At 35.2% G+C, this 27,589-nt stretch overlaps 1 non-coding gene and 1 pseudogene across 1 annotated transcript; both read right to left on the bottom strand.

Annotated features, from left to right (window-relative positions):
* Nucleotides 1-4,616: 4,616 nt before the first annotated feature.
* On the bottom strand, nucleotides 4,617-26,512 carry LOC110652964 (protein TIFY 6B-like; annotated as a pseudogene).
* LOC131172319 (small nucleolar RNA R71) lies at nucleotides 10,853-10,959 on the bottom strand. The gene has a single exon (XR_009142801.1). It is a non-coding gene; the product is annotated as a small nucleolar RNA R71 (small nucleolar RNA).
* Nucleotides 26,513-27,589: the final 1,077 nt, after the last annotated feature.

The following is a 27,589-nucleotide window of genomic DNA, read 5'->3' as shown; positions in this document are numbered from 1 at the left end:
TCGGATTACATTAAAGGTCAGAATTACATCATTTGGGCGATCTCTAGAGATCGGCGGTACATCCTACCTAGTAAAGACCTATGTCAAAGCCTAGTCTCGTGGCTGAATCAAAAGATGTGTTTGATCAGGAAACCAGCCATCGATATCGGACAGATGTACAGCTCAGATGGGGTGATTATGACTCTCATAGTGATAGGAGAGGTCATCGTCAATGTTATCGCTCAGAACTGAGCCGCTGTCGGGACACCCGATGTGGTGAGGAGCCAAGTGAACTTCGAAGGGCAGTCACCAATGATAAGAGGGAAATTAGCAGTCTTCTCGCCCGAAATCGGTTCGCCAATTATATCGGTCGACCAACTCGAGATCGACATGATCGATATTCTCGATCTGGATCGGTAAATTAGTCCGGTTCTCTCACTGTCATCAGAGGTGGTCATCATGATTTTCTGATCACCGGGGTCGTAAATTTTCAGTCGATGAACAAAGTGAACAGTCGGAAAAAGATTAAAAGCAGCTACCACGGCCGGGATTGTTGCCGGAGCAGCTAGAACAGGAGAAGCGGAAAGAGGAGAAAATGAAATGCGGAAGGAGGCCCCGTTGAAAGGCATATATATAGAGAGGGTCTGAGCATTTATTACTAGCGGAAATCGAAGCGGATGCCTCGGTAACCGAAGGAATAAATGCTTTGACTGAATCAGCCCGGATAGAGGAGAAGATTCTGGAATGGGAGAGATCGGGAGAGGGGCCCGGCATGAGAGATCGGAAAAGGATCGTATTAGAAAGATCGGAAGGAATGGGAGATCGGAAAGCAAAGAGAGGATAAGACAACTTCCAATAACTATCATCATAATCAGAGCCGAGGTAGTTAAAGCGTTGCAGGAGAGATCAAATCTCCACCGCACGCCTCATTTGCAGAACCGCCCACATTGCTGACAGGTGCCAGGATATGTCATGACAGTCCTGTACATCTCGATCTCCACCGTTGATCTTACTTGTAAGGACAAGCCCAGAGCCCTTGGATCAAAGAGAAGACGACAAGACCGGCGCCTTTTATTCCCGGCCCTCAGATCTCCCTTGATAAGAAGATTTTGAGCCGTTGGATTAGAAAAGAGAAAAGACAAATATTCTGAATAGGATCTCAGCCATTCATTTTGATTCTCTTCAATTCTCAAGTATCAGATCATGTCCTTTAAAATCCAAACCTTCCATTTCCCTCAAAGAAAATCCTGACCCTTCATTGGGAACACCCGTTCCCTATAAATACCTGCATGAAAACTGTTGAAGGGGACGAACAAAAAAAAGGGTGGTGATTATAGTGGAAAGGCTCTGAAACTTGATTCAGTTTTGCTACTCTGCTATTTTTAAGCTTTCAAAATAGAAAAACTTCAGAAATCAGTTTTCTAAAGTATTTCCATTGAAGGAGTGTTGGATACTGAAACTCTTCATTTTCAGTTTGTTCATTACTCTGTGATACCATCCCTCAGTTTCAGTTTTGTCTTCATCATCTCTATATCCACTTTTTATTTTTCAAGCTCAGTCTCATTCCAATCCGGTTACTGTTACTTCAGTCCGACTGCATTCTAACTTGGTATTCGTTATTCCAAGGCAAGCATTAGTCCCCAGGCTATTAGCATGCAGCTTTATAATATTCGTGACCCCATAGTTAGCTCAACAGGTTCAATCCCCTACAGGTATGTGTTTAGACCGTTGCTTCATCAAGTGCTCGCTTTTTATTTTCCTTGTTTTCGTGCTCGTAATTCTCGTTAAATTTATGTTATGTTAAAGAGCCCCGCGTAGATAGTTATTCTCTTGAGTTTACCTTCATTTCATCAGTTCATGTTATTTATTTGTTCTTAGCCTTATTATCTTTCAAATATATGTGTTCTGGTTACTTGTAACGTATAGGTAGTTTAATAAAGGTTGATAGTCGTATCTTAATACGAGAGTTTCTTTAAAATAATAAAAGTTTGGATAATAAATCGGAGGAAAAGTCATGGAGTCGAACCATTAAACAAGCTCAGGAGTTAGCCTGGCATGGTGGGGGATCGAGGTAAGATCGGATCCCAGACCAGTAGGCGAAAGAGATCGGACATCGCCTGCCAAAAGTACTGGTAAGGCGATCACAAAAGAGATCGAAAAAGATTCAGTCTAGCATCCCTTCCTTAGTTATAAGGTACCAATGGGCTAAGAGAAAGCCTCGTTCGGGTCCCGGTGTCTTCGGATGCCAGAACCCTTAGTCTAAGGTTCTTATGATATGTAATTGTAATTAAATTTTAAGAGGTCGGGGGAGAGTCCTTACCTGATCCTCATTCAAACAAAAACAGGAGATCGGAGGAGAGTTCTTATCTGATTCTCAATCAAAAAAATCTTAATAAATGCTTAAAGAGATCGGAGGAGAGTTCTTATCCGATTCTCAATCAAAAATCTTAATAAATGCTTAAAGAGATCGGAGGAGAGTTCTTATCCGATTCTCAATCAAAATTTCAATAAATATGCGGAGATCGGAGGAGAGTTCTTATCCGAAATCCTTCATTAAAACTCTGAAATTAAATTTAAAGAGATCGGAGGAGAGTTCTTATCCGATTCTCAATCAAAATTTTAATAAATACGTGGAGATCGGAGGAGAGTTAGGAGAGTTCTTATCTGAGATCTTTCATTAAAACTCTAGAATTACAAACTCAAAGAGATCGGAGGAGAGTTCTTATCTAATTCTCAATCAAAATTTTAATAAATATGTGGAGATCGGAGGAGAGTTCTTATCCGAGATTCCTTACTCAAACTTTAAACAGATCACCCCTAGAGATCGGGAGAGATTTCCACCCGGACTCTCTCAAATTCAAACAACACGATACGCAAAGTAATCCCTTAAACCAAAACGCTGCGCAACACCCACTCACTAAGGGTCGTCTCATGTACTTGTGTATTTGGGTAACCCGAAACAGTAAAAAATTAAATATTCCCTTTTATCAAAAGGAGTAACATCTTCATTCTAACCCCCCCTAACTTTCGATTTTAATTTATGAAGAGCATAATTTTAAATCTGTTTACTCTCATAGAGGGATGAGGCGGGGTGCCTAACACCTTCCCCGCTCGTATATGGACCCCGAACTTAGAATCTTTGTTTTCGAAGTGGTTTCTATTAATTTATCCTTTTTTACAAATTGTTTCCTTTAATTTCCCTCAAAATTAAAGTGGCGACTCTTCACTCTTTCCCACTTTGGTGAGTGTTCGTCCAGGGGACCGCAAAATACCTTGCGACAATAAGTAGTACAACCCTGTTACTGTAAACATCATAAACAAGAATCTCATTGCCTCTAGTCAACCAATGCAACAATCCATTGTAGACTATAGCATTGGTTAGCGGAGTGGACCAATAAATGGGTTTTGGAGATGACAATACGGAATCTGTCCATTGTCCAATCTCAGATGAAAATACCTCCACTCCAAACTCACACTTGGCTGCCATGCGGACAGGAATACGAACCCCCTTGTACTTGAGGTTCGAATCAATAGTGGGCACATCCCTTATTATCTATTTGGTAGTAAGGATTGCATACAAAGCCAACGGGAACCAAATAATAGCGGCGAGGGTCTGGAGGGAGTGTAGACCACTGCTTGGTGATAGGATTGCAGATGTAGTATATGACCTGATCAAATATACCTGTGGTGCACAAGAGTAAGCGGTTGCACTAACCCACAACCATGTGATCTTTAGGGAGGAAACTGAGAGAGAATTCGAAACCAGGATATTGAGGGGGAATCAAGAGCATCTGCTGCTTATAGAGTTTGAGAATAATCTCGCTTGGGTGGAGATCATGTTGGTTGTGGCCATGGAAGCGACAAAGGAAATAAGGGATTGGAAGTAGAGAGCACCAACGCTTGCATATTACGCTGCACGGCAGATTTGCAAGGAATCCGATGCAGGATTTCTAGCAATATCTCATCGCTCAGAATGTCATTGATACTGGTTCTTTCGCCACCCATGATTACGGACAAACGATCCTGGAGATTATGATATATCCTAGTGAGTATATATATATACGGTGAAGTCCAAATTCAAGTAGGATTAGAATCCATAATTGAATTAGGATTAGGAAAAAAAATAAATTTAAAAAAAGGGAAGCAACTGAATTGAAATAGGAATATAATTGGCCGAATTTATCTTGCACATTAGATTGCTACAAGTAGAGATTATTATTATTATTATTATGGGTAATTTATAATTAAGTTCTTGAGATACAGTAAAGCCCAAAAATTAATCTTTAATATGTTTTTGCATAACAAGTTGGTCCTTAATGTTTAAATAAGTTTATGCAATTATTTAAATATAAAATAAATAATTACTTGAATATAAAATTTAGATGTAAAGATTGTTTTGCTAATGAACTATTTTATTAATAAAATAAAATTTTAGGGACTAAATTATTTTGAATTGAAAAGCAATTAAAGGTAACTTAGACGTCAAGGACTAATTTATTAACTAAATTAAACTTTGAGGATCAAATTCTTACTAAAAAACATATCAAAGACTAATATGTGGATTTCAAGAAATTACTAAGCTCAAAACATAACATCAGCCAGAAAGATGAAGGGATTCCCCTGCACAGCACAGTAAATTCTTCCATGAAAACAGTTCCATTATGAATGTGGTAGTCTATGAATAGAAATAAAGGGAAAAATGCATCATGTGAAAAATTATATTTTTTACAACATATTTTAAGTTAAAATTCAAAAAATTGGTACTGATAGTAAGAACAATATATCTAAGACATTGAGGAAACCTAACAGTTTTAAGTAAAAAGAATTGAGCTTACAATTAAAGAACAAAAATACACGTTGATGAAGATCTCTCTTCCTTTATAATTGTAGAGTGCATGGTATTGGGTTTGAATCTTCTGTGTCCTTGACTGCTCATTGATGGCCGGGAGAAGATAGAGAATTGATGGATAAACTCACAACATCACATTCAGTGGCACTGCAATCTAGGGATTTCTTGCTTACGTTGTGTGGCTATGTATTCAACACTCTGAATGCGTACAGAAAAATTTAAGATCATTAACTTGAGTTGGAACCAATTGAAGAACAAACAAATAAACAAGTTCATCATTTAACTATAATCAACTCCTCAAGCGCCAAAATATCTGTGGCATCTGCCTCTTTTCTTGTTCCCTTTTTTTCTTTATCTTTTCCCCCTTATAGTTCTCCTAACAAGCTCAAGATAGGCACTCTCCAAACGCCACACCTACAGTGAACTCAGGCCTTTCCTTTATTCAAGGAGAGATAGTCTTTTGACAAAATTATCTGATCTTGGTAGATGGAGATCAGGAATAGACATTTCCAACATTTACCAGAACAAAAAGATTCTTCAACAATTTATGTAAAACTGAATCCACCACTAAGCATTTGGTAACATTTATTAAGATTTTTTTTTTTTCCAGCTTTTAGGATTCAATGAAGGATTCCAGCATGTATAATCACTATTCAATGCAACAGTGTTATCTTTTTGATGTGTACAAAGGACTATGAAGCACATATCCATCGGAATGTCACCATGCTAGTTAAGAAGAAACTCAGTTCACACACAATTGAAACTACATATTATGCCATGACAGCAGAATTTCATGTCCTAAAGCAATCGAAATCCTAAAAGCATAAACTTAACTTTCAATGTCATACATACACATATTGCAAATAAATTAAAAAGCCCAATCCATAAAAGTCAAGGATGGTTCTATATAAAATTCAAATTATTTCCACCAAATTAAAAGACTACAACATACCTTTCCTTGCGCTTCTCCAGAAACAGAGCCAATGATACTTTACGAGCCTGAGGTACGGCCCCTGCGAACCAACCATCATTTTGCTACAATGACATTATATATGCATACTAGATCAACTCAATAATTATTCAGAAAAAGAAAACTTTATAATTTTAGAAGTCACATATAAGCTTAGACTTAGAGACATACCTGCTGAAATCAGAATTGCAGAACCTGGTGCTACTGAACTAACTGTCTTTGAGGTTGCAATTTGGTTATTTGCGGATGCTAAAGCTCCTACTGATTTCACTGTTGTCAATTCATTGGTGCTACTGGGTTACTGAAGGCCATGTCTAGCCAACAGCATAATGGCCTGAGCCTATGCAGAAGAGTAAACAATTAATAAAAAGAGCACATCACTTCTAAATAAGAGCTCATGGCACATCACTTTGAGTTTGAGGGGGGTGGGCTTGGTTAGCATGATTTTAGGAAAATCTGTCTTTGCATAATTATAGGAGATTTGTGTAGCATAATTACAGTAATTAGTATAATTATAGAAAAATTTGTATTATAGGAGATTTGTGTAGCATAATTACAGTAATTAGTATAATTATAGAAAAATTTGTCTTTGCATAATTATAGGAGATTTGTGTAGCATAATTACAGTAATTATTATTCTTGTCAGAATTAGCTCATATTCTCGTATATAAATAGATGTAGTATCTCTGTAAATAAGACATATACAAATACACAATCCTTTCCATCATTACTTGTATTTTTTCTGCTAACAATTATTATTATTATTATTATTATTACTACTGGTAATTTAAATCCCTGAAATATAGTAAAAATTAGTCTTTGGTCCTTGATGTTTAAATAAGTTTATTTAATTATTTAAATACGAAATAAGTAATTCCTTATATATAAAATTTAGATGTAAGGATTATTTTGCTAATAAACAAAATTTTAGGGACTATTTTGTTAATAAAATAAAATTTTAGAGATTATTTTATTTTGAATTGAAAAGCAATCGAGGGTAACTTAGACGTCAAGGACTAATTTATATAACTAAATTAAACTTTGAGGATCAAGTTCTTACTAAAAAAAACATATCAAAGACTAATATGTGGATTTCTAGAAATTACTAAGTTCAAAACATAACATCAGCCAGAAAGATGAAAGAACTCCCCTGCACAGCATAGTAAATTCTACCATGAAAACAGTTCCATTATGAATGTGGTAGTCTATGAAGAGAAATAAAGGGAAAAATGCATCATGTGAAAAATTATACTTTTAACAACATATTTTAAGTTAAAATTCAAAAAATTGGTACTGATAGTAAGAACAATATATCTAAGACATTGATGAAACCTAACAGTTTTAAGTAAAAAGAGTTAAGCTTACAATTAAAGAACGAAAAATAGACGCTGATGAAGATCTCTCTTCCATTATAATTTGAGAGTGCATAGTGTTAGATTTGAATCTTCTCAGTCCTTGACTGCTCACTGATGGCCGGGAGAAGATAGAGAATTGATGGATAAACTCACACCATCACATTCAGAGTCATGCATGTTAGCATAATTATAGCAATTAACATAATTATAGCAATTAGCATAATTACAGTAATTAATATGATTATAGGAGATTTATAGCATAATTATAGCAATTATTATTCTTGTCTAAATTAGCTCATATTTCTAAATTAGTTCATATTCTCATGTATAAATAGATGTAATATCTCTGTAAATGAGACAGACAAAGACACAGACAAATACATAGACAAATACACAATCCTTTTCTTCATTACTTGTATTCTTTCTTCTAACATGGTATCAGAGCCGTAAAGCTTTATTTATAATTTCTGGGGTCTCTCTTCTCTCTCTACAACATGTTCTGGTTCATTCTTTTATTTCTGTTATTATACCAAAGTACCGTTTCCAAATCCTGATCCAGGTGATTGTGATGTGCTCAATATTAGTCCAACTACTCTTCGTCGTTCTACCCGTCGGTTAATCGCCTCGTTGAATCGCACGATTGTTGATCCAAAGACTGCTGCATCCGCTCCTAGCACTATTCTTCGTAGTTCTACCCGCCCGCTTTAATCGCTCGTTGAATCTGCACGATTGTTGATCCAAGAATCGCGCTGCATCTACTCCTAGCACTACTCTTTGTAGTTCTACCCGCCCGCTTTAATCGCCTCGTTGAATCGCACGATTGTTGATCCAGATGCTGCCGCATCCGCTCCTAGCACTACTCTTCGTAGTTCTACCCGCCCGTTTACTGTCTCTGTTGAATCGCACCGCTTGTTGATCCAGCACTGCGCCATATCTGTTCCTAGCACTACTCTTTGTCGTTCTACCCGTTCAGTTTGATTCCTGTCTCCTCTATCAGCCAAACCGCTGATATATTCACCAAAACGCATCATCCCACTCGCTTTCAGGATCTCTTAAGCAAACTCAAGTTGGCACATGCGCTACCACCTTGAGTTTGAGGGGGGGTGTTAGCATAATTATAGCAATTAACATAATTATAGCAATTAGCATAATTACAGTAATTAATATGATTATAGGAGATTTATAGCATAATTATAGCAATTATTATTCTTGTCTAAATTAGCTCATATTTCTAAATTAGTTCATATTCTCATGTATAAATAGATGTAATATCTCTGTAAATGAGACAGACAAAGACACAGACAAATACATAGACAAATACACAATCCTTTCCTTCATTACTTGTATTCTTTCTTCTAACAATGCAATCTAGGGATTTCTTGCTTACGTTGTATGGCATATTCATCACTCTGAATTCACACAGAAAAATTTAAGCTTAGTAACTTGTTACACTCATTTCATATAGGCATTTTAGGATAGTTTTGCATCTATTTTGCCCTTATATTTTAGTAGATTTTATGTTTTTAGCTTTATTTTAGCTTATTTGTTAACTTTAGATACTTTATATTTGATTTTAGTAATTTTGTTGTTTTTGATAGGATTTTGTGGCAAATCGAAGATCAATGAGTGCAATAGGAAATAATTTGAAGAGATTTGAAGTTCTTTAAGCATAGAGGAAAGTTGAAGAAATCAAGCCTTGAAAGAGCAAACTAGCCGAAATTTGCTTGAGACTTTGCTTAAGGTCATGCTTAGGGTAAAGCGGCAGTGCTTAAGGTGCAGCACAAGTCAAGCATGAGTAGAAAAGTCTATTTTACTCTAAGTCTGCCGAGATTTGCTGAAGGTCTGCTTAACCTGCGGCAAGGCGACTGTGTGAAAATTGCTAAAAAGTCGCTCAGGTTAGCCGAACCCTAAGCGTAATGCCCAACGTGAATAGTGTCACGACTTGGATAATTTTACACCTCATTTCCTATCCACTCCTTGTCTTTTATTTTACTTTTAGGGCAACTTTGAGGGACCATATAAATTCATCATTTTCCTTATTTTTGCCATAAGAGGAAGGGGAGGAAAAACAAAAAGGAAGGAAAAATTGAATAGAAAGAGAGAGAGAAGACGCCATTCTCTCTAGGAAGAGGAGCTGCTGCACGAGTTTGGAGCTCCAGAAACCAGAGACCTTGGTTCTTCCGCCTGGGTTTTCCCATTTCAGTCCTTTTATCATGTTTTTCTATATTCTTCCATCAATATTTCTTGTAAATACCATTATGAGTGAGTAATTTCTTTAGATTTCAGAGTTGGGAAGTATGTCTTAGATTAATTTGTGGATTTGGATTGGGTATTTCCTTATTTTACATAAATATGAGTTTTGATTCTTTCCTTGTGTGCTTGATTTACTTGCCTAATGTTGGTACCCATTGGGTATTGTGTTAATCTTTGATTGAAGGACCGAAAGGTGAAAGTCATTAATAGTTAATCAAGGATTGGAACTTAAAATCACCTAGATTTAGAAATAAACTAGGACTTTAAGAGGAATTAATTATTGGTTATAAAACTTAATGGGTTTTAAAATAATCAAATACATACGAAAGTAGGTTTGGTTATTTTAGAATACGCTTTGATTTGCTTGAAAAAGATATCAAAGGGATTTAGAATCAATTTCCTTCAAACTCTATTTTCTTTTAAAAATTGGAATGCCCAAGACAAATCCCAATTAATTTATGCATAAACCCCAACTCGAATCACTTTTACCATAATTAGACTTTTGCTTAAATTACCCATTGTTAATTTTAGTTTAATTGCGAGCTAGAATTAGAATTTATTTGTTTGCTCTTTACCCATTTCAATTGGATTAATCAATTTACCTTGCTCATTTACATTTACCATTTATTCATTAATCATTAGCCCAAATAATCGCTTCATTCATAGTTTAGTAATCAAACAGCAAATCCTCGTGGGAACGATACTTGATTCATCACTTTATTACTTGAGACGACCCGTATACTTGCGGATTCGCCCCATCAAGTTTTTGGAGCCATTTTTGTTTAATATTGAACAATTGTTTGTTTGGTTAATTTGGGCATTTTATTTTATTTCTTTTTACCATTTTACTTTGAGAATTTGTTTATTTTTGTTTTTCAGGTGCTTTATTTTATGAGAAGGATAAAAAGTGAAGAAATCAATCTATTCTTTGACCCAGAAATAGAGAAGACAGCAAAAGCTTTAAGAGCAGAATCTAAGAGGAGAAAAGCTGAAATTAAAGCTCAGCAACAACAAGAAAGAGCACAAGAGCAAGAGCAATTACAAGAAGAAATGGCTGACAACAACAATAACAACAATAACAATCGCTCTGTGAAGGATCATGCCTATCCTAACATTGGAGATTTCATGCCAAGTATCACAAGACCAAGGGTAGAAGCTAATAATTTTGAACTGAAGCCTGCACTCTGTCAAATGGTACAACAAGCACAATTTGGAGGAAATCCAAGTGAAAGTCCACATGTGCATCTGGCACACTTTCTTGAGATCAGTGATATGTTGAAGATAAATGGAGTTTCTGATGATGCAATTCGACTCAGATTATTTCCTTTTTCTCTGAAGGACCGAGTTAGAGAGTGGTTACATTCTTTGCCACCGGGTTCTATCACAACATGGGATGAACTTTCTCAAGCATTTTTGGCTCAATATTTTCCACCAAGCAAGACAGCTAAGCTAAGAAATGAGCTGACTTCTTTTAAACCTAGAGATGATGAGAGCTTGTATGAAGCATGGGAGAGGTACAAGGATTTGCAAAGGAGATGTCCACATCATGGGATTCCTAAGTGGATGCTTGTTCAACACTTTTACAATGGAGTTTCACCAGCTATTAGGAGTACAATTGATGCATCTTCTGGAGGTGACCTTATGGAGAAATCTGAAGATGAAGCTTTTTCCGCTCTTGATAAAATTGCTTATAACAACTACCAATGGAGTTGTGAGAGGAATGAGATCAAGAAACCAGCTGGTATGTTTGAGCTTGATGCCATGAATATGATTAATGCTAAGTTTGATGCTTTGACAAGGAAGATGGACAAGTTAAGTATGAAAGTAGATTCTTCAAGGAGGTTCTAGTAATTCACTAGAAATTGAGTGCAAATGTCAATTGTGCAAAGAGATTTTTCTGCACTTAATCAAGATTTTTCAAGTGAGCAAGTGGATTATGTGGGGAACTACAATCAAAGATCAGGTGGTAACCCATTTTCTGCAACTTATGATCCAGCATGGAGAAACCACCCAAATTTCTCTTGGGGAGGTAGACAAGGGCAAAATCAGAATTTTCAGCAACCTTCTGGATATCAACAAAATCAGAACTTTCAGCAGAATAGAGGTCCTCCTCCTGGAATTTCTAAACCTCAAAATGCACCTGCTCCACCTCTACCACAACAAGCACAACTAGACAAGACAGCTAGATTGGAATCTATGATTGAAACTCTACTTGTGAGCCATCAAAGTCAACAAGAAATGATTTCTCAATTATCATCTAAAGTGGATCAAATGGCAACACACAACAAGATGTTAGAGAATCAAATAGCTCAACAAGCTAGCTCTTCAAGTAACAAAGCATTTGGGAAGCTTCCTAGCCAACCAGAAAATTCAAGGGAGCATTGCAAGGCTATTACATTGAGAAGTGGAAAAATATTGAAGAATGGAGATAAAAAGATTGAAGAGGAAGTTGAAGAAAAGAAAAGCAGAGAAGGAGATGAACAAACTGAAGTTGAAGTTAGAATTGAAACTGAGAAAGAAAATTCAATTGAAGAAAAAGGAAGTAAGGAGAGGGAGAGCAAAGAGGAAGAACCTAAATATGTTGCACCTAAAGCCTACATGCCACCTTTACCATTCCCACAAAGGTTTCAGAAAGCAAAATTGGATAAACAATTTGGGAAGTTTTTGGAGGTATTGAAGTCTTTGCATGTGACTATTCCTTTCACTGATGCTTTAGCACAAATGCCTTCTTATGCCAAATTTTTGAAGGAGATTTTATCTAACAAGAAGAAATTGGAGGAATTTGAGACTGTAGCTCTCACGGAAGAAAGCAGTGCTATTTTGCAAAATAAGCTTCCACCCAAACTGAAAGATCCTGGGAGTTTCTCCATACCATGTCACATTGGGGATATCAGTATAGATAAGGCTTTATGCGATCTTGGAGCCAGTGTTAGTCTGATGCCATTGTCTATCTATGAGAAAGTGAAGATTGGAGAAATGAAGCCTACTACCATATCACTACAGTTAGCAGATAGATCTATTAAATTTCCAATTGGAATAGTTGAGAATGTTCCTCTGAAAGTTGGGAAATTTTTCATACCAGTGGATTTTGTGGTATTGGAGATGGAGGAGGATGTACACATTCCTATTATTCTTGGTAGACCTTTCCTTGCTACTCTTTGGAGCGTGATTGATGTAAAAAATGGGAGGCTTACATTAGAAGTTGGGGAAGAGAAAGTTGAATTTAATTTGTTTCAAGCAATGAAAAAGAAAGATGATTCAAACTCATGCTTGAGAGTTGATGTGATAGATGAAGAGGTTAGAGAAGTGCTTAAAAAGCAACATCCTAAAGATCCCTTAGAAGCTTGTTTGGTTCATAACATCAAAAAAGGGGATGAAATTGAAGAAGCTGCAGAATATGCTACAATTTTGGAAGGAAATCCACCATTGCCTATGGTTGATATTGAAAAAATTGGGGACTTGAAGCAAGAAACAACTTCATCATCAAAGCTTGAGAAAAGTGAAGCACCTAAGGTAGAGTTGAAACCTCTTCCAACAAATCTCAGGTATGCTTTTCTAGGGCAAAATTCTACATATCCTGTGATTGTTAATGCTAAATTGACTGATTGTGAGGTTGAAAAATTATTGAGAGTTCTTAGGAAGCATAGAAGGATAATTGGTTATACCATTGATGATATTAAAGGAATACATCCTTCTGTGTGCATGCATAGAATTTTGTTGGAAAATGACCATAAAGCCTCTCGAGAATCACAAAGGAGATTGAATCCAAACATGAAAGAGGTTGTGAAAAAGGAGATCTTGAAATTGCTTGATGCAGGTATCATTTACCCTGTTTCTGACAGTAATTGGGTAAGTCCAGTTCATGTTGTACCTAAGAAAGGGGGCATCACAGTGGTGAAAAATGAAAATGATGAACTAATACCTATAAGAATCAGAATCGGATGGAGAATGTGTATAGACTATAGGAAATTGAATAAGGCAACTAGAAAGGACCATTTTCCATTACCATTTATAGATCAAATGCTTGAGAGACTAGCTCATCATTCTTATTTTTGCTATTTGGATGGCTATTCGTGGTTCTTTCGATCCCTATTCACCCAGATGATCAGGATAAAACTACCTTCACATGTCCTTATGGTACCTTTGCATATCGAAGGATGCCATTTGGACTATGTAATGCCCCTGCTACATTTCAACGATGTATGATGTCCATATTTTCTGACATGATTGAGGAAATTATGGAAGTGTTCATGGATGATTTTTCTGTGTATGGTAAATCTTTTGATGAATGCTTATCTAACTTGTCTAAGGTTTTGCAGAGATGTGAAGAGTTCAATTTAGTTTTGAATTGGGAAAAGTGCCACTTTATGGTACAAGAAGGAATTGTTTTGGGACATCTTGTGTCAAACAGGGGTATTGAGGTGGATAAATCAAAGATAGAAATTATTGAGGAGTTTCTTGGGGCATGCTGGATTTTATAGGAGATTCATCAAGGATTTCTCTAAGATTTCTAAACCTCTTACCAATTTATTGAGTAAAGATGTGGAATTTAATTTTGATACTAATTGTATGAATGCTTTTTGCAGGATAAAGGAAGCTTTGATATCTGCTCCTATTATGCAGCCACCCGATTGGTCATTACCTTTTGAGTTAATGTGCGATGCTAGTGATTATGCTATTGGGGCTGTTTTGGGACAAAGGAGAGATAAGAAGGTGTATGCAATATATTATGCAAGTAGGACCTTAGATGATGCTCAAATAAATTACTCTACTACAGAGAAAGAGTTTTTGGCAGTAGTATTTGCAGTAGATAAATTCAGGTCCTATCTTGTGGGATCTAAGGTCATAGTATACACAGATCATGCAGCTATCAAGTATCTCCTTCAGAAAAAAGAGGCTAAACCTAGATTGATAAGGTGGGTGCTACTCCTTCAAGAGTTTGACTTGGAAATTAAAGATAAGAAAGGAGTAGAAAATGTGGTAGCAGATCATCTATCTAGATTGAGGCAAGAACAAGGAGACAATCTGGGAAAAGAACCCCCAATAGATGATTATTTTCCTGATGAGCAACTGTTAGTAATCATGAATGCAAAAACACCTTGGTATGCAGATTTTGTGAACTATCTAGTGTGTGGAATCCTTCCACCTGATTTAACATGGCAGCAAAAGAAGAAATTTCTTTTTGATGTGAAGGATTATGATTGGGAGGAACCATTTTTGTTCAAGAGATGTGGAGATGGGCTGATTAGAAGATGTTTAGCTGATGAGGAGATAGGGAATGTTATCAAAGATTGCCATTCTTCACTTTATGGGGGTCATATGAGTGTGACAAAGACTGAGAAAAGTTCTTCAAGCAGGGTTCTTTTGGCCACACATGTTTAAGGATGTGAGGAAGTTTGTAAATGCATGTGATAGGTGTCAAAGGATGGGTAATATCTCAAAGAGAGATGAAATGCCCCTCCAAAATATATTGGAAGTGGAACTATTTGATGTGCGGGGCATTGATTTCATGGGACCTTTTCCATCGTCCTTGGGACACAAATACATTTTAGTTGGAGTAGATTATGTAAGCAAATGGGTTGAAGCTATACCATCTCCAACTAATGAAGTTAGAGTTGTGATTAAATTCCTTAAAAAGTTCATTTTTACAAGATTTGGAACTCCACGTGCCATTATAAGTGATGGAGGTTCTCATTTTTGCAACCATCAATTTGAAAGATTATTGCAAAAATATGGTGTGAAGCATAAGGTTGCAACACCCTACCATCAACAAACTAGTGGTCAAGTGGAGATCTCCAATAGAGAGCTGAAAAGAATTCTTGAGAAAACAGTGAATTGTTCGAGGAAAAATTGGTCACTAAAGTTAGATGATGCTCTTTGGGCCTATAGAACAGCTTTTAAAACTCCTATCGGAACTACCCCATTTAGATTGGTTTATGGGAAGGCTTGTCATTTACCTTTGGAGTTGGAGCATAGAGCATATTGGGCCATAAGGACACTGAACTTTGACTTAAAAACTGCAGGAGAAAAAAGAATGCTGCAACTAAATGAACTTGAGGAGCTTAGATTGGATGCTTATGAAAATGCCAAGCTTTACAAGGAAAGAACTAAGAGATGGCATGATAAGCATATTAGGAGGAAAGAATTTCAAGAAGGTGATGTTGTTCTCCTATATAACTCTAGGTTAAGGTTATTTCCAGGAAAATTGAAGTCAAGATGGTCAGGGCCCTACACTGTTATAAAAGTATACCCCTATGGAGTCATGAGATAGGCAATGAGACCTCATGGACTTTCAAAGTTAATGGGCAGAGATTAAAACATTATATTGTTGGAGAACCCACGCAAAAGTTTGTAGAGGTTTCATGGCTTGGTTCTCCAGTCAGGGATACTTAGGAGAATTGGAGTGGAAGGTCAAGCTTAAGACCTTAAACAAGCACTTCTTGGGAGGCAACCCAAGCGTATCCTTTTATAGTTAATTAATTTCCATTTAATTTCATTTTAGTTTTCACCCCCATTAATCTCAAAAGTGACATTTGTTTATCTTTTGTAGGTCATTCATGAAGATGGGGCAAGTTTACACTTGTGGCAAAAACAAAGAATTGAAGAGAAGCAAGTATAAGCAAAATTCTGCACTTTATGCAGTGCCTGTGAACAGTAACACCTTTAAACTTGTGCTAAATTGCTGATATTGCAATCTACTTGATAGCACATGTTTGATTTTGTGTTTTGTGTAAATTCTGTGAAATGCAACTTGAATGAGGATCAATTTTGATATTTAGGACTGATGAGAGCTTTATTGAAGTGCAAAAATAATGTTTGTTAAGTTTCACCTTTTAGTGTATATATAATTTTGTAGTCTGATAGGAATTTGCATGCTTTTGTTTGGAATTGCTGCTAATTTTTGAATTCTGCAGATTTTGGTTACTGTATATGCTACTGTTCATGCTGTTAAAAAGGTCAATTTCTACATCTTTTCTGCAATTCTTGGTTGATTGGAACTTGTCCAAAATGCTGCTGAAAATGTGCTTTTGGTATAAGTAAAGAAAGGAGACCATTTCATTAAATGTGTACAAAGGTAGTCAAAATAGATGCCTAAATTGAAAAAAAAAAAAAATGCTTGCATGAGGTAAATGAAAATATATGGTGTTTGATGAGTGCTAAGAGATGATGAACTTAAATCCCTCAATTTTATGGTGTTTGTGTGTATTTGGTAATTGCTGAGGGTCATGATAGCATTCCATAGCTTTTGGACTGTTTTTGGTAAGCAAAACCACAATTTTTCTCAAAACCTGCCGAAACTTGCTGATGACATTGCTTGTCAAGCAGAGTCTTAAGCAAATTCTGCTGAACCTTATGCCTAACCCTAAGCATGGCCCAGAATACCACATGTCTACCCCACATTTTAAAAGGCCCAGCACTTCCGCCAATTTTCCAAAAGCTTCGCCCACACTCCCGATAAACCTCATCGACTCCTTTCTCACGCCATTTCTTCCGGCAATTTTTACAGGAAGCCGAAAGGTTTCTTCCTTTCCATTAAAATGGTAAGAACTAAAATGTGGTCTTCCCACAAACCCAAACTCAGTGGACTTCGACATTCTGTCAAACCAAAAATGGGTATTCCATCCTCATTACCCACAAACCCTAACCCCAGCCCCAGTCCGCCATTACCTCAGTCACCGCCACCACAAACGCCGCCATTACCTCAATCGCCACCACCTCAGTCACCGCCACCACTCCCAAGCCAAATACCACCTCTCATTCCGCCAACTCCCCTCTCGCCGCAATCCGAGCCACAAAATGAAACACCAATTCCCGACTCCCATTCCCCAGAACCAGCGCCTGAATCTGTGCCTACTCAAACGAAAACCCAAGGCAAAACAAAAAAGGCTGCAAGTAAACCTAAGAAAACCCCTGTCGGAAAACGGAAACGAGCACCCTCTATTCCTTTCGACCTGAATTCTCCACCTCAGCCGTCCTCTGAACCAGTTAGCAAAAGAACCAGGTCTTCCTCACAAACTCCAGCACCAGTGACCCAAACATCAATAACTCAGTCTCCCTTACACTCTCCAGCACCTGCGTCATCTGCAGATATTATAGAGGAGGTAATTTCTCCATTACCTTGGGCTTTTAGGGATATGGATATGAAAAAGGTCTATGAGAAATTAGTTTCTAAAACTATTTTGGCAAACAAGTATATGGATGAGCAGATTTTGAAAGAATTAGGCATTTATGACTCTGTATTTGCCTATTTGAATGCTGTTAGCTGGACTGACTTTGCTAAAATTAGGGAACCAGTGTACAAGGATCTAACCCTCGAATTTTTGAGTTCCCTAAGGTTGAGTTTCAAACCAACAGTGCCTGAACATAAAGATATGATATATTTTCGATGTGCTGGAATTGATAGGGAATTAGACATGGCTGCTATGAATGCAATTTTTGGTTTTCAGGATTCAGGATATAAAAACATGGAGTGGCAGCAAACTGTTTATGACCCTGTTCAATTCTGGAAGGATATTGCACCTTTTGGAGGTTATTATAGACAGAGGACTGCAAAAGCCTCTAGGATAGTTGACCATGTATTGAAATACCTCCATAGGTTCATTACTTACACTGTTTTAGGAAGGGGACACAGTAACAGTATTGTGGGTGCTGGGGATTTGTTTCTCTTGTGGTGCATGAAGGAGAGAAAACAAGTAAGCACAGCCCATTTCATAGCTACTCATTGGCACCAAATTGTCACAAAGCATACTAAAGGTAGTATTGTTTTTGGGGGGTATATAACTGCTATAGCAAACTCATTTAGCTTTGATGCTAGTCTATATAAATTGCTGCCAGTTTCTGGGGAATCATATATAGACAGCACAATGTTGCTGCATATGGATGTTTGTGAGAAAGTAGGCCATACCTATACTCTGTTACAGCAGCATCCTGATACCACTGGTACTGCAGACCCCACCACTTTTGCACCAGCAGAACCACAACCAACCTCTACCCCACAGTTTTCAGCAGACATTTTATCCATCTTAAGATCCTTGGAATCCAGAATAACAAATTTCACTGTCCAACCATCTGTTCCCTCACCTGACACCACAGAAATTCTTGCTACCTTGAAGAGCTTAGAAATCAAAATTGAAACCATGGGTCAGGAGCAGGTTAACCAAAAGAAGAAGCTAGAAAAGAAACTTAAAAAGAGACTTTTATCTCTTAAAAAGAAACAGAAGCAACATCAACTTCAAATGCTGGAGCTTTACAACAAACTGGCCCAATCCTACAACAATTTATATCATTGGGGCCAAGCCATGTTTCAAGAAATGAAAGACTTAACAGAAAACTTGGAAACTGCTTCTGAAGCTTCGGATCACAATGAACCTACTGCAGAACATGAAGCACACCCTGGTTTAGCAGCAAAGCCTTGACAGCAAAGCTTGATCAGTAGCAATAGTTCTAATTTCTGTTTTAGGTTTATTTTTGTAATATGTTTATTTTAATTTTCAAACTTTGGTCATGGTTGTAATACTTTGGTAATTAGTTTTTATGCTTATACCTGCACTTCCTTATTTTAGTTTACTCTATTTTATTTTCTGCTATGAACATAGTTACTCTGTGAATTTTTTTTTTGGTTTAATTTTTGATTTAACTGTTACATTTTATTTCTTTACACTTTTTCATATTCTTGCACATTATTTTTGCACTTTATCTTTTCTTCAATCCTAATTTTGTTGACATTGATGAGTTGCACAAATTTTCTTTGAGCCACACCTGTTCCACATCAGTTGGAGGTAACAGCTTACCCTTACACCATTTAAGCTTATGGTATGTTGCCAATGCTTATGCTTTCGCTTTACCCTACGCAGCAGGTTAAGCAACATCTTAAGCAGTGTAAATTCATACATTTGGGATACTTTTTCACATTTTTCTCTCTAAAGCTTCATTGTTAATATCAGTTTGAGCTAATTTTGAAATACTTGAGCTTATATTGATTTAATCCCCAATTGTATATATTTCATTAATTGATTAGTTCACACAATTTTGCCCATCTTTGCATTCATTTTAGACATTGAGGACAATGTTTCATTTGAGTTTGGGGGTGAGGGCAAAATTTCTGCAAAATTTTTAAAATTTTCATTCATTCATTTATTGCATTTCATTCATCCATATATAGATAATTCATACACTTATACATATACCACACACATGTCTATACCCATACACATACATTTGCATATAGTTTTCATATAGATTACACTTAATTTTAATTTGATTTATGCATTCATTTTAGGATCATGCATATCATAAAAATAAATTTTTACCTTATCCTTAGAGGATTGAGAGTTGCTTTGAAGAGCAATTAAGCTTACTTTTAGAAGGGTTTGATGGATTGAAAGTTCTAAATAGGTGCAAAGTTATTAGATTCTTGCTTTAGTTTATATCTTCTTAGCCAAGGGCCACCCAATCAATTGCGTTGACTTTGAGTGCCTAGAGAAAAACTCTAGGGTGAGAAGTAGCTAATTGATGTCTCACCAATCCTAGAACAATCTTTCTAAACCTTTCAAGGCGAAATCATAGCATGCACTTGAAAAAGAAATGATCTAGGCATTCTTTGAATTTTAAACCCATATTTTAGCCTTAGCCAACCTCACTTCAAAATTTCCCTTTGAAACCAATTTGAGCCTACATTTATCTCTCTTACTCCTTTCACTACAAGAAATTAAAAAAATAGCAACAAAAATTACCGACCAAATATACTGAAATTTCGTAGGTAATCAGTGATTACCGACGAATTACCGACGAAATTTTTTCGTCCACAAATACTAGCGTAGGTAATTTTTGCCGACGAAAAAAATGTTGTCGCTAAATTTACCGACAAATTATTTAGTAGGTAAATTTAAATTTTGATGTAGGTAATTTCGTAGGAGATTTTGCTCTTATAAATTACCGACAATTTACCGACAAAATTTTTTGTTGGTAATTACCGACGAAAACAAATTTTCGTAGCTAATTTTTATTTAATATTTTTTAATTTAATCATTAATTTTTAATTTAATTTAATTTTTATTTTTTTTTAATTTAAATTAACTTTTAAATTTAATTTAATTTAAAATGTAATTTAAATTTTAATTTAATTTAATTTAATTTAAAATTTTCAAATTAATTTTTTAATTTTTAAATTAAATATTAATTATTAATTATTTTAATTTATAATTTTTTAAGATTTAATTGACTTAAAAAAAATTACTAGTGGAGCCCAACATAGACCCCATATATGTGACTATGCCACAATTGCTCTATGTTGGAGGGTAGTTCTCCTTTTATAGACAAACTCACTACCCTCAAATCTATTCTCAAACGATGTGGGAATTTCACATTTTTTGTGATTTACCGACGAATTACCGACTAAATATATTTCGTAGGTATTTTTTTAAAATTTTATTTTCAATTTCTCCTTAATATTACCTACGAAAATCGTTTCGTTGGTAATTACCGACGAAAACAATTCGTAGCTAAAATTTTTTAAGTTTTTTAGAATTTTTTCCCTATTTTCTCCTTAATATTACCTACGAAAAGTATTTCGTTGGTAATTACCGACTAAATACTTTTCGTAGGTAAAATTTTTTTAGTTTTTTAGAATTTTTTTTCTCTATTTTCTCCTAAATATTACCTACGAAAAGCTTTTCGTTGGTAATTACCGATTAAAATTTTTTCGTAGGTAAAATTTTTTTAGTTTTTTAGAATTTTTTCCCTATTTTCTCCTTAATATTACCAACGAAAAGTATTTCGTTGTTAATTACCGACTAAATACTTTTCGTAGGTAAAATTTTTTTAGTTTTTTAGAATTTTTTTTCTCTATTTTCTCCTAAATATTACCTACGAAAAGCTTTTCGTTGGTAATTACCGACTAAAATTTTTTCGTAGGTAAATTTTTTTTAGTTTTTTAGATTTTTTTTTTCCTATTTTCTCCTTAATATTACCTATGAAAAGCTTTTCGTTGGTAATTACCGACGAAAAATTTTTCGTAGGTATTTTTTTTAGTTTTTAAGAAATTTTCTTCTCTATTTTGTCTTACTATTACCTACGAAAAATTTTTCGTTGGTAATTACCGATGACAAATTTTTCGTAGGTATTTTTTTAAAAAAATTTATTTTCTATTTTCTCCTTAATATTACCTACGAAAAGCGTTTCGTTGGTAATTACCGACGAAAAAAATTCGTAGCTAAAATTTTTTCAAGCTTTTTAGATTTTTTCTTCTCTATTTTCTCCTTAATATTACCTACGAAAAGCATTTCGTTGGTAATTACCGACGAAAAATTTTTTGTAAGTATTTTTTTTAGAAATTTTTTTCTCTATTTTTTTCTTAATATTACCTACGAAAAACTTTTCGTTGGTAATTACCGACGAAAAATTTTTCGTAGGTATTTTTTTTAAAATTTTATTTTCTTTTTTTTTCTTACTATTACCTACGAAAAGCATTTCGTTGGTAATTACCAACGAAACATTTGGTCGTTATTTTTATTATTTGGTCGCTACTTTTGCCGCTAATGTTAGGCACCACTTTTACCTACGAAATTACATCGTCGATAAAGTTTTAGTCGGTAATTAGTCGGTAATTTCGTCGGTAAAAATTAATTTAAATTTTATTTCTCTTTTCATCGGTAAAGCGTCGGTAATTCGTCGGTAAATTACCCACGAAATTTTGTAGTCGGTAATTTTCATAGTTATTTTTAACTTTTCTTGTAGTGTTTGGAGCCCATATCAATGCCTAGCCACAAACCCAAACACTTACCTACCCTCTATGAGATAATCCTTTGAGTGATAGATACAATTAAAAAAAATAATAATAATAATTAGTTGGGAGAAGTGACTAAAAAAAAGGGGCTAGCAAATTCAATTATGGTATGTAAAGTAATTCACCACCCAAGTACACAAAGAAATGAGTTTGGGGGTGAATTGAAAGGGACAATTGTAATTCAAAGTCAATATTATTTATATAGTCCCTCTAAAAGCTTCAAAATTATATGCTAGCATTGGTGAATAGTTGTAAAGTTCCTTCTCCCAAATGATTCAAAAAAAAAAAAAAAAATTTGTGTGTCTTAATCTTTTAATAATCTGATTATTCTCATATTTTGTTACCCTTATCCCTTTCTTGTTAGCCACATTATCACCCCCTTAGCCCCATTACGACCCTTGAAAGTCCTTTTGATCTTTTGATGGTGTTTTGCTACATTAGTGGAGATTGGAATAGGAGAATTGCCTATGGGATTGGGATATCATTAAATCCATCCATTTACTTTCATCATTATTTGAGACACTTTAGTTTATGGATTACCCTATAGTCTATTTAGGCATGATTATTCTTTGTGATTGATTGGTTTGGGCTTGATGATATGGATAATTGACCCAAGGCTAAGCGGTGATAACTTTGGTAAGGATTGAATTCTTTGCACCTTGAAAGTGGGTATATGGTTTGTTGGTGGCTAAAAGTAAGCTTGAGAGTTTGGATAAGTAATTTTCATAAATTTAAGATAAGGTACCCCAAATTGCATTAATTGTTTTTAATTTGCTTGAGGACAAGCAAAGATTTGAGTTTGGGGGAATTTGTTACACTCATTTCATATAGGCATTTTAGGATAGTTTTGCATCCATTTTGCCCTTATATTTTAGTAGATTTTATGTTTTTAGCTTTATTTTAGCTTATTTGTTAACTTTAGATACTTTATATTTGATTTTAGTAATTTTGTTGTTTTTGATAGGATTTTGTGGCAAATCGAAGATCAATGAGTGCAATAGGAAATAATTTGAAGAGATTTGAAGTTCTTTAAGCATGGAGGAAAGTTGAAGAAATCAAGCCTTGAAAGAGCAAACTAGCCGAAATTTGCTTGAGACTTTGCTTAAGGTCATGCTTAGGGTAAAGCGGCAGTGCTTAAGGTGCAGCACAAGTCAAGCATGAGCAGAAAAGTCTATTTTACTCTAAGTCTGCCGAGATTTGCTGAAGGTCTGCTTGACCTTAAGCAGGCAGTGCGACCAGAAGCTGAAAATTGCTAAAAAGCTGCTCAGGGTTAGGCCGAACCCTAAGCAGAATGCCCAGAACGTGAATAGTGCTGCTGACTTGGATAATTTTACACCTCATTTCCTATCCACTCCTTGTCTTTTATTTTACTTTTAGGGCAACTTTGAGGGACCATATAAATTCATCATTTTCCTTATTTTTGCCATAAGAGGAAGGGGAGGAAAAACAAAAAGGAAGGAAAAATTGAATAGAAAGAGAGAGAGAAGACGCCATTCTCTCTAGGAAGAGGAGTCACGACGAGTTTGGAGCTCCAGAAACCAGAGACCTTGGTTCTTCTGCCTGGGTTTTCCCATTTCAGTCCTTTTATCATGTTTTTCTATATTCTTCCATCAATATTTCTTGTAAATACCATTATGAGTGAGTAATTTCTTTAGATTTCAGAGTTGGGAAGTATGTCTTAGATTAATTTGTGGATTTGGATTGGGTATTTCCTTATTTTACATAAATATGAGTTTTGATTCATTCCTTGTGTGCTTGATTTACTTGCCTAATGTTGGTACCCATTGGGTATTGTGTTAATCTTTGATTGAAGGACCGAAAGGTGAAAGTCATTGATAGTTAATCAAGGATTGGAACTTAAAATCACCTAGATTTAGAAATAAACTAGGACTTTAAGAGGAATTAATTATTGGTTACAAAACTTAATGGGTTTTAAAATAATCAAATACATACGAAAGTAGGTTTGGTTATTTTAGAATACGCTTTGATTTGCTTGAAAAAGATATCAAAGGGATTTAGAATCAATTTCCTTCAAACTCTATTTTCTTTTAAAAATTGGAATGCCCAAGACAAATCCCAATTAATTTATGCATAAACCCCCAACTCTGGAATCACTTTTACCATAATTAGACTTTTGCTTAAATTACCCATTGTTAATTTTAGTTTAATTGCGAGCTAGAATTAGAATTTATTTGTTTGCTCTTTACCCATTTCAATTGGATTAATCAATTTACCTTGCTCATTTACATTTACCATTTATTCATTAATCATTAGCCCAAATAATCGCTTCATTCATAGTTTAGTAATCAAACAGCAAATCCTCGTGGGAACGATACTTGATTCATCACTTTATTACTTGAGACGACCCGTATACTTGCGGATTCGCCACATCATAACTTGAGTTGGAACCAATTGAAGAACAAACAAATAAAAAAGTTCATCATTTAACTATAATCAGCTCCTCAAACGCCAAAATAATCAATTTACCACCATATCTCCCAACCCCACAACTACAGTGAACTCAGGCCTTTCCTTTATACAGGGAGAGATAGTCTTTTGACAAAAGTATCTGATCTCAGTAGATGGAGATCAGGAATAGACATTTTCAACACTTACCAGAACAAAAAGATTCTTTAACAATTTGTGTAAAACTGAATCCACCACCAGGCATTTGGCAACATTCATTAAGTTTTTTATCTAGCTTTTAGGACTCAATGAAGGATAACGAACTTGATCGGTCAACCTTCAAGCCCAGCATGCATATTCACTATTCAGTGCAAGCATGTTATCTTTTTGATGTGTACAAAGGACTATGAAGCGCATATCCATCAAAGAAGATGGAATGTCAGCATGCTAGTTAAGAAGAAACTCAGTTCACAGACAATTGAAACTACATATTATGCCATGGCAGCCGAATTTCATTGTCCTACAGCAATCGAAATCCTAAAGGCATAAACTTAACTTTCAATGTCATGCATCCACATATTGCAAATAAGTTAAAAGCACAATCCATAACAGTCAAGGTTGGTTCTATATAGAATTCAAATTATTTCCATCAAATTAAAAGACTACAACGTACCTTTCCTTGCGCTTCTCCAGAAACCAAGCCAATGATGCTTTACGAGCCTGAGGTACAGCACCTGCAAGCCAACCATCATTTTGTTACAATGACAATATATATGCACACTAGATCAACTCAATAATTATTCAAAAAAGCAAACTTTATAATTTTAGACACACCTGCTGGAATCAGAATTTCAGAACCAGGTGCTACTGAACTAACTGTGTTTGATGTTTCAATTTGGTTATTTGCGGATGCTGAAGCTCCTGCTGATTTCACTGTTGTCAATTCATTGGTGCTGCTAGAGGTCACATAAATGGGGCTTGGAAGGCCTGAGCATGGAGATGCAGTATGGATTTTGTTCCCAACAAAACCATCACTAGCAGAAGGCCTGGATTTTGTTCCCAACAAAACCATCACCAGCAGAAGGCCTAGATATTGGTGTCTGCACTTGAATTGGGGAGACTGCCTTATTCTGGGTTACCGAAGACCCATGTCTAGCCAACAGCATAATGGCCTGAGCCTATGCAGAAGAGTAAACAATTAATAAAAAGAGCACATCACTTCTAAACAAAAGGTTCAGAAAGCAAAGCACAGAGAAATGATACCTTATCAGGAGAAATTTTTGAAGACTGATTCAAAATTGCAGCTAAGTATTGGATTTGATCTTTGTTAGTTAGTTAGCAAGTATCTGGTTTTTTTCTACCAGATTTTTCTCTGTTAGTGGCTTGATTTTGTCTGTTTTTTCTAGCTTTTCGGTTATCATTTAAGCCTATTTATAGGCACCTTCAATTTCAGATTAATAACAACTCTTTCTCTACATATGTCTTCCATTTTTCCTTTGTTGATATCTGTTAGTGGGCTCTATTAATCATTTTATCCAATAGAAATATCATCATAAACACAAACAGAACCAGCATAGAATATGGTCAATTAAGCAGGAGCCCCAGATGATATTGAGAATGTTATATTAGCAATTCTAGCCATTTTATCATATTGTTATATAAAAAGAAAATTAAAAATGCATGTTAAAGTATTAGATAAGAAGGTACCTAAGATGGGTGGTACCAACAATGGAACTTGGAGTGGGATGAACAGAGACAGGGCTTATGATTGCAACTCCTGCAAGAGATTGTAAGTTGATAGAATTACCACCCACATTGTTCACAATGGAAGCAAAATGGGACTACAAAGCAGGATTGCTCAGGGAATAATTTAATAGGATGAATTCCTTATTCGAGTAAAAAAATCTAATCGTCATATTTTTATTTGTAGATTAGATACACAAGAAAATATGCTTTATGTAACATGATACTTTGTAATTGCGTTTAAAATACAAAATAAATACATTTTATCTTTATTATTTTAAAATGTATTTAAAATAAATAAACTCAATTATAGGTATCTTTATTATAAATACAAAAACTCAAGCAAATGTTGTATTTTAAAATTTCTCATCAACAGATCCATCATAGAAAATGGAGTCGTCACCATGCTAGTTAAGAACAAACTCAGTTCAAATACAATTGAAGCTACATATTATGCCATGAAATAAACATAAAGCAGTATTTCATGTCCTACTCCTACAGCAATCAAAATCCTAAAAGCATAAACTCAATTTTCAGTGTCATACACACATCCAGATATTGCATATAAATTAAAAGCCAATCCATAACGGTGAAGGATGGATCCAAGTTTTGTCTAAATTTAATTCTCTATTCTTGGGCTTGGGCCTATGGGGAACAAGCATCGATAATATATGTTATATGATTTTGCTCTTATTTGTTTTTATGCATTGAAAATATTAAAAATAAACATAATTATTAAACTCAAAACCTCTAAGCTTAAACCATTTTGCTTCAATTATTTTATTTAAATGATTTGGCTCTATTTAACAATTTTCAAAAATTATGATTATGATTGTGATTCGATTCGATTATTTACTATAATAAAAAACAGAAAAACAAGCCAACTAAATTTTTGGGCTGCAAAACAAAAGGTTCTCGTCTTTCCACTTGCAAAGGCTACAGACCAACCAGGCTCAGCTTAATTGTCCAACCCAAATTGTTACTCTTTAACGCCACCAAATAGGAGTGGTCATGGTTGGTTCAGAGTCGTTGGTTTATGTTGAATGAAATTATAGACTTGAACCAAACTGCTATGGAATTGTTTGAGAGGCGCCACCAGATAAGAACGGCTTAGACAAAAATAAAAAATTAGAGAAAAATTTTTATTGATTTGAAATTAGGTTATGTTTGTAAAAATATTTTAATTTTTCTTAAACATCTTTTAATTAAAATAAAATAAAAGAATGAAATTAATTTATCTTGAAGAAAAA

This window comes from Hevea brasiliensis, chromosome 13 (assembly GCF_030052815.1).
Source record: "Hevea brasiliensis isolate MT/VB/25A 57/8 chromosome 13, ASM3005281v1, whole genome shotgun sequence".
Taxonomy (NCBI): Eukaryota; Viridiplantae; Streptophyta; class Magnoliopsida; order Malpighiales; family Euphorbiaceae; genus Hevea; species Hevea brasiliensis.
This window is presented reverse-complemented; position numbering and strand designations above follow the sequence as displayed.